A 6843-nucleotide genomic window follows, 5' to 3' on the forward strand; every position below is an offset into this window, starting at 1 on the left:
ATCACGGTATCTGGACCATAGCCTGCTTATGACAGACTGAGAAACATTCATCGTCCGCGCCACAACCGCCTGTGTTGTGCCGATCTGTAGCATGCCAAGGGCACGTAACCTTTCATTTTGGGTAAGCCGACGCATATCAAAATTTGTTTTCTGGTCACTAAAACAATTAAACTGATGTTTCCACCCTGGAATTCAATGCCACAATGACTGTAACATTCAAAGTCAGAGTCGTGCAAATCTTGGGTTGGACCCCCATGATGATCCCAAGCATCACCTGCATTCCATGCGGTAGCTATTGGTGCGTTTGGGCGTCACATGTAACTGGAAATGTTTCTTCTGTTAGGTTCTATAGTGACTTTTTTCGTAGTCATTTGCATATTTTAGTATTATGCCCCCAAAATCAAATATCCCCTACTTTTTTTGAATAGTATATTTGATCATACTATTAAACCCATAATATTGTATGGTAGTGAAATATGGGGAGCTTTTAATACACTTAGTCCTAAGTTCAAAGAAGGTTTCTCTTTAGAAAAGATATATAACGCTATAGAACCCGATAAGCTTCATGTTAAAGTTTGTAAATTTCTTTTAGGTGTACACAAAAAGAGTTCAAATTTTGCAGTTCTGGCTGAATTAAGTCGATCCCCAATGTATTTAGAAATTGTTAAGTCTCTCCTGTGTTTTTGGCATCACCCTGAGAGCTCGTCTCCAGATTCATTATTAGCTCATGCTCTCGCAAATAGCAAATAACTTTCCAAAGTTGGACAGTCATGGTTTAGCACTGTCACTGAACTATGTCAACTCTTGAACATGCCCTTAATAAACACTTCATGTTATAAATTTTCGACATTTAAGACCACTTTGAAAAAGTTGCTGGTCAAATGTCATAAAGAAACTTGGCTCAAGCAAAGGGAATCATTGCATACTGGGAAACTAGATTTATGTGTCCAACTTAAAACTAACTTTGGATATGAAAATTATCTATCCTTGAGGAAATATGGATTCCGAAGGGATATCACCAAGCTCAAAATATCCTCACATAGGCTCAAAATAGAAACGGGCAGGTATATAGGATTAAATCGTGAATCACGCCTCTGTGAAAAATGCCCGTCAGGGAAAGTTGAAGACGAAGTGCATTTTTTTTAATTGATTGTGCACATCTGTCAACAGACAGGAAATGTTTATTTGAGGTTATTGAAAAATCCAATACTAACTTGAGTAGTCTGAACAAGTACATTTGTTACTAACTTGTGAAAACGTAGACATATTAAATGAACTTGGTCGCTTTTTGCACAAGAACTTGCCATAAGGTTATTTAATATTTTCGCTACCTTGGTTAAGCACCATACAGGGAATAATGTGTAGGCTTACATAGTTTATGCTTAATATTGATCTGTAACATTAGGACTAAGACTAGTAATTATTTTCCCTTATTTCATGATGGATAAATAGACAATTTTTCCCTTAATTTTTGTCTCCCCTCTTCCTGCATTTTTGGGTTGACTTTTTGGTCTAGAATTGGAGAAAAGGGACTAAATTTGCAATTTCATAGCAGTTTTGGGTAATACTGATGATATTACAGCGGAGGGATAGGGGGTGTAAAGTGTCTTTCTGCAGAGCAATCATTGTGTCGGAAGTGAGATTTTCACCCCTGTCAACTTCAAATCCGTGTAGCAAAAAATCTAAATGGTCAACCCCCTACAAAATTATGATGAGGAGATTGCCAAATGTTGTCCCCATTGTGCCTATAAAGATTGGAACCAACGGAATGTTGAGCAATAAGCTACAGACTGTGATGTTACAGTCATTTAACATTGAAGTCAATGGGCAAATAATTGCTAGTCTGAGTCCTGATGATATAAAGAAGCATGGCCGACTCGGGATTTTGAATTTATTTCACCGGCTTATTTCCTGAAGTTTCGAATGGAAAGTGTCAGAAATGGTAAGAATACTGCTTTTTTATTGCCCAGCCGTAAGTTTTTTGACTATTTGGTATCAAAATAGCCTTGATTGGGGGTATCCGTTGGTTGAGTGTGAATTTTGGGTTGTAAATGTGTAACATTTTGTTCACAATGATATCAAAACATTGTTAGGTCTAAATATTAAGGCCAACTCAACTGCAGATTTGGTCTAAAGTCACGAGATGTAAACAAGACTGACCCTAACCCTAACCCAAGACCCAGTCCTTACCCTAACCCTAACCCACAATCTTGTCAAAAAGCATGTAGCCTAGGCCTAAGCCAAGACCTAGTCCTGACCCAAGCCCAAACCCACAATTGTGTCAAAAAATCATGTGCCCTAACCCTATTTACATGTTGTGACCTTGAACCAAGTCTGCAGTTGGCCTTAACATTTAGACCTAACATGTTTTTGACATCATACAATGAAATGTTAACATGTACACTCCAAAATTCACACCTGTGTGACTTTTGACCAAACATGCAGTTGGCCTTAATATTTAGACCGAACCTCAAAACATGGGATCTACCTTTGAGATTGGCTTAGATTTATGTGACACTCAAGGTTTACTTTTTTACTGATTGTTAACTGGTTTCTTTTTGGAGGGCCAGTGAGAAATAAAGAGGTTTATTTCTATTTCCAGTTGAAACCATATTATTTTCTTATTTTCTCACTGTTTTTTATTGCATATTTATCCCCAGCCTCCTATCATTTCAGGTGCCAGGGCAATGTTTCATAGAGTGGAATGATTGACCTCAACACAAGTATTAAAAAAAAAAGAAGCAAAACAGGTGAGATAAATGTGCATTTCATACACTTTAAGAAGTACATCCAACCTCATCCCTACTTCTGCTCACTAATAGTAATGGGCTGGTAATTTGGTACTGCACAGGCCTGTCTTCTCCCCTTGACATTTAACTGAATGACAGAATTCTACATTTTGACCATTTTCTGGATGTCAATGACCATTTCCCTGGATAGTATTCGCCCCAGAATTCTCATTCTCATCCAAATTTAACATTTCAGGTCTACATCTCAAAACCTGATCTCTTCCTGGACTGGCTTTAGGAGAACGATGATGCATATCAATTTCATCCCTGATCTCTATGACACCTGTGGTGGAAGTGGAGGGCAAATCGTAATCAGTTTGGGTTCCAGCCCCGACGACCTCTGTAAAGTTTGCTTTTTGGTGATGACTTAATTTCCGAGCTTGAAAAGGACGCTTGTGTGTTTATCATGGCCTCTCATATTGGAAGATAACATTAATGGCTTGTGTGTTGATCGACGGTTGTGCATATCTCTTGGTCAGGAAAGTTGTAGGCACCATCGCCATTGTAAATCATTTGACAGGCCCGAGTGAACGGGGCGACCTATGATTGGTCAGCAATGTATCAGATTCCATTCCGGGGGGTGGGGATGAAAAAACTGTTGTAGTGTTACATAATCAGATTATTTCAACTTACTTATCCTGTGGAAATACAGCTATATAGGAGATATTTTGAAATTCATAGGCACTGCATGTTTCAACATTTTAGATTTGACCACAATTTGGCACTTGAAACTATGTTAACAGAGAAAAACTGTGTGGTTTTCGATGAAAGTGTTAAAAGTCTAATATTGCATCATGATTACTGTTTTAAAGTATTTTCGTGTTTGATTTATATTGAATTCATCTCATCTTTTTGAAGAATGCATTTATGTTCAAAAATAAAAATGTTCTGTGGAATTCAAAATTCATGTGCTTTTAAATTATCAGATTCCAAACTGGGGGGTAGGGATGAAAAAGCTGTTGTAGTATTACATAATCAGATTATTTCAACTTACTTATCCTATGGAAATACAGCTATATAGGAGATATTTTAAAATTGATAGGCACTGCATGTTTCAACATTTTAGATTTGACCACAATTTGGCACTTGAAACTACGTTAACAGAGAAAAACTGTGTGGTTTTCGATGAAAGTGTTAAAAAGTCTAATATTGCATCATGATTACTGTTTTAAAGTATTTTCGTGTTTGATTTATATTGAATTTATCTCATCTTTTTACAGAATGCATTTATTTTCAAAAATAAAAATGTTCTGTTTAATTCAAAATTCATGTGCTTTTAAATTTCTGTCTGAAATTCCACAGTTTTCTGATGTATTATAGTGTTTGCAGAATGCCGCACAGCTCATCTGAAAATGCATAGATTTTCATATTCTTTGGCCAGGGAATTGCATATATGTTTGTTTATTAGATAACAACAGATTTGTTTAAACTGCAGAAACATGTGAGGTATATAGGACTAAGACTAGTAATTATTTCCCCTTATTTCATGATGGACGAATGTAGTGCAAGTTATAAATAGACAATTTTTCCCTTAATTTTTTTCTCCCCTCTTCCTGCATTTTTGGGTTGTCTTTTTGGTCTAGAATTGGAGAAAAGGGACCAAATTTGCAATTTCATAGCAGTTTTGGGTAATACTGATGATATTACAGCGGAGGGATAGGGGGTGTAAAGTGTCTTTCTGCAGAGCAATCATTGTGTCGGAAGTGAGATTTTCACCCCTGTCAACTTCAAATCCGTGTAGCAAAAAATCTAAATGGTCAACCCCCTACAAAATTATGATGAGGAGATTGCCAAATGTTGTCCCCATTGTGCCTATAAAGATTGGAACCAACGGAATGTTGAGCAAAAAGCTACAGCCTGTGATGTTACAGTCATTTAACATTGAAGTCAATAGGCAAATAATTGCTAGTCTGAGTCCATTAAGAGATAAGTGGATTTATCTCCCTTTCATGATTAATAATAATGTTCTCATGAGCCGTTTTTTATCGGCATGAAGCCTTAGTGCATAAGGTACTTATATGTATATCTCCCCTGTTGGGGGCCATGTATACTATTATAATAATAATAATAATAATAATGCTTTATTACACAACTGCATGGTATATACACGAGTATGGTAAAGCATACAATACAAATTATAATACAATAATAAACATCAAAGAACATAGAATAAGGTTTACAGAGGTTTCTAAAAGTATATTAAATTATATTACTAATGCTTGTAAGGTATATTATATTAGGCCTTACATAGCAAAAGGTATTTAATGTCTGTTCTTAAACATTTCATATACGAATGTTGCAACATCTTGTATACATTTATCATCGTTCATTATATGCATAATAGAATCATTCAAACTAGTTTTAATGTGATGACTTAAAAACTTTTTCCGAAGATTATTGTGGGCGGAGCAATGGAGAAGAACGTGCGTTCCATCTTCTACTTCTCCGCTAGTACAATTTTTACAGGTCCTCTTATCCCTGTTGACAAAAGGTTTCTTATGCCTTCCTGTCTCTATTTCAAGCTTATGTGCACTGAGTCTAAACTGGCTCAGTGCCTGGCGTTTTTGTTTATCTGGTAGATCCAGGTATTTCTCAGTATCATAATTTGTCTTAATTTTATAATAAAATCATTTTTTGTGTTAGTTTTAAGGCAATTATTTAAGTTCTTAACAGTTCCGTCCTTTTTCAATATATTTTCAAGACTGAATATAAATATCCCTCAATCTTTGAACACCTGTAGAAAAGCGTCTGTATTGGAAGACTGAGAGATAGGTTAATTGTTCATACAATCCACCCAGTCCAGTCTCCTCTAAAACATATCTAATTTGATTACTCCATTTACTGCTGACATTTTTCATTTCGTCCAGAGCAGACTGAAGTAGGGGGCTGGTTGGCTTGTTTTGATTTTGATTGGATCCATGTCTTGACCAACCTGTATCTAACATCAAGAAGAATCGGGAACCGACCAACTTCAGCTAATACAGCAGAGTTTGAAGTTTTATTATGAACATGCAAAAAGTGTTTACAAAGATTTAACTGCAGCTTTTCAAGCTTGTAATAGTTTGTATGGTTGGATGTAATATGATCGCCCCAGGAATCGCATCCATATAATAGAATGGGTTTGACTAGGATATCAAATAGTTTTAATTTAATGTTCAAAGATACATCAAAATTTGAAAAGGCTTTTAAAATTTTGAAAAATGCTTTCAATGCTTTATCATTTAAATTGTCAACGCCTCTGGTTAAAGAACCAGAGCATCGTACAATTACACCTAAGTGTTTGTATTCTTGAACAATTTCTAGGCAGTTTCCATTAATATTGAATTTGTCAAAAAAATTTCTTCCTGATTTATTAAAAATCATTACCTGTGTTTTTTTAATGTTAATTTTAAGTCTCCATTGCTTGCAATATTTATCAACTATATTTAATGAGGTTTGTAAACCAATACTTGATAAAGAAAACAAAATAATATCATCAGCATATAGTAATGTAGGAACAGGGGTATCATTTAATTATGGGACATCAATAGAATGATTTAAAACATATGGGAGCTTGTCAATAAAGATGTTGAATAATAACGGACTAAGGTTATTTCCCTACTTCATTCATAAACGTTTCACTTAGTGTATTTCCAACTTTGACTTGTAGTTGGCTATTATGAAACATATCTTTTAAACATTTATAAACATTACCATTTACACCAAAATATAATAGTTTGTAGAAAAGACCTTCTCTAAACTCTATCAAAGGCTTTATTAAAATCAATGAAACAAACATAAAGGCATCTATTCTTCTTGAAACACTTATCAATTAAAGCTCTTAAAATTAAGATATTGTCAGGGGTTTTATATTGTTTTCTAAGGCCACACTGGAAGTTAGAGGGAACATTAACAATACTTAAAAACTGGGTTAACCTCTCAGTTAATATACTAATAAATAACTTTCCAATACAGCTTGTTATTGCAAAACCTCTAAAATCATTCGCACTCTGCGGAGATTTGGCCTTAGGGATCGGTACAATATAACCTTCTACCCATCTATGTGGGGAAAAAC

General features: G+C 35.2%; 1 long non-coding RNA gene across 1 annotated transcript; it reads left to right on the top strand.

Moving 5' to 3' along the window:
* Positions 1 to 1917: 1917 nt before the first annotated feature.
* Positions 1918 to 4054, top strand: LOC126811265 (uncharacterized). Its single transcript, XR_007675482.2, has 3 exons — positions 1918 to 1942; positions 2677 to 2750; positions 2986 to 4054. It is a non-coding gene; the product is annotated as an uncharacterized LOC126811265 (long non-coding RNA).
* Positions 4055 to 6843: the final 2789 nt, after the last annotated feature.

The sequence above is a fragment of the Patella vulgata genome, chromosome 2 (assembly GCF_932274485.2).
Source record: "Patella vulgata chromosome 2, xgPatVulg1.2, whole genome shotgun sequence".
NCBI lineage: Eukaryota > Metazoa > Mollusca > Gastropoda > Patellidae > Patella > Patella vulgata.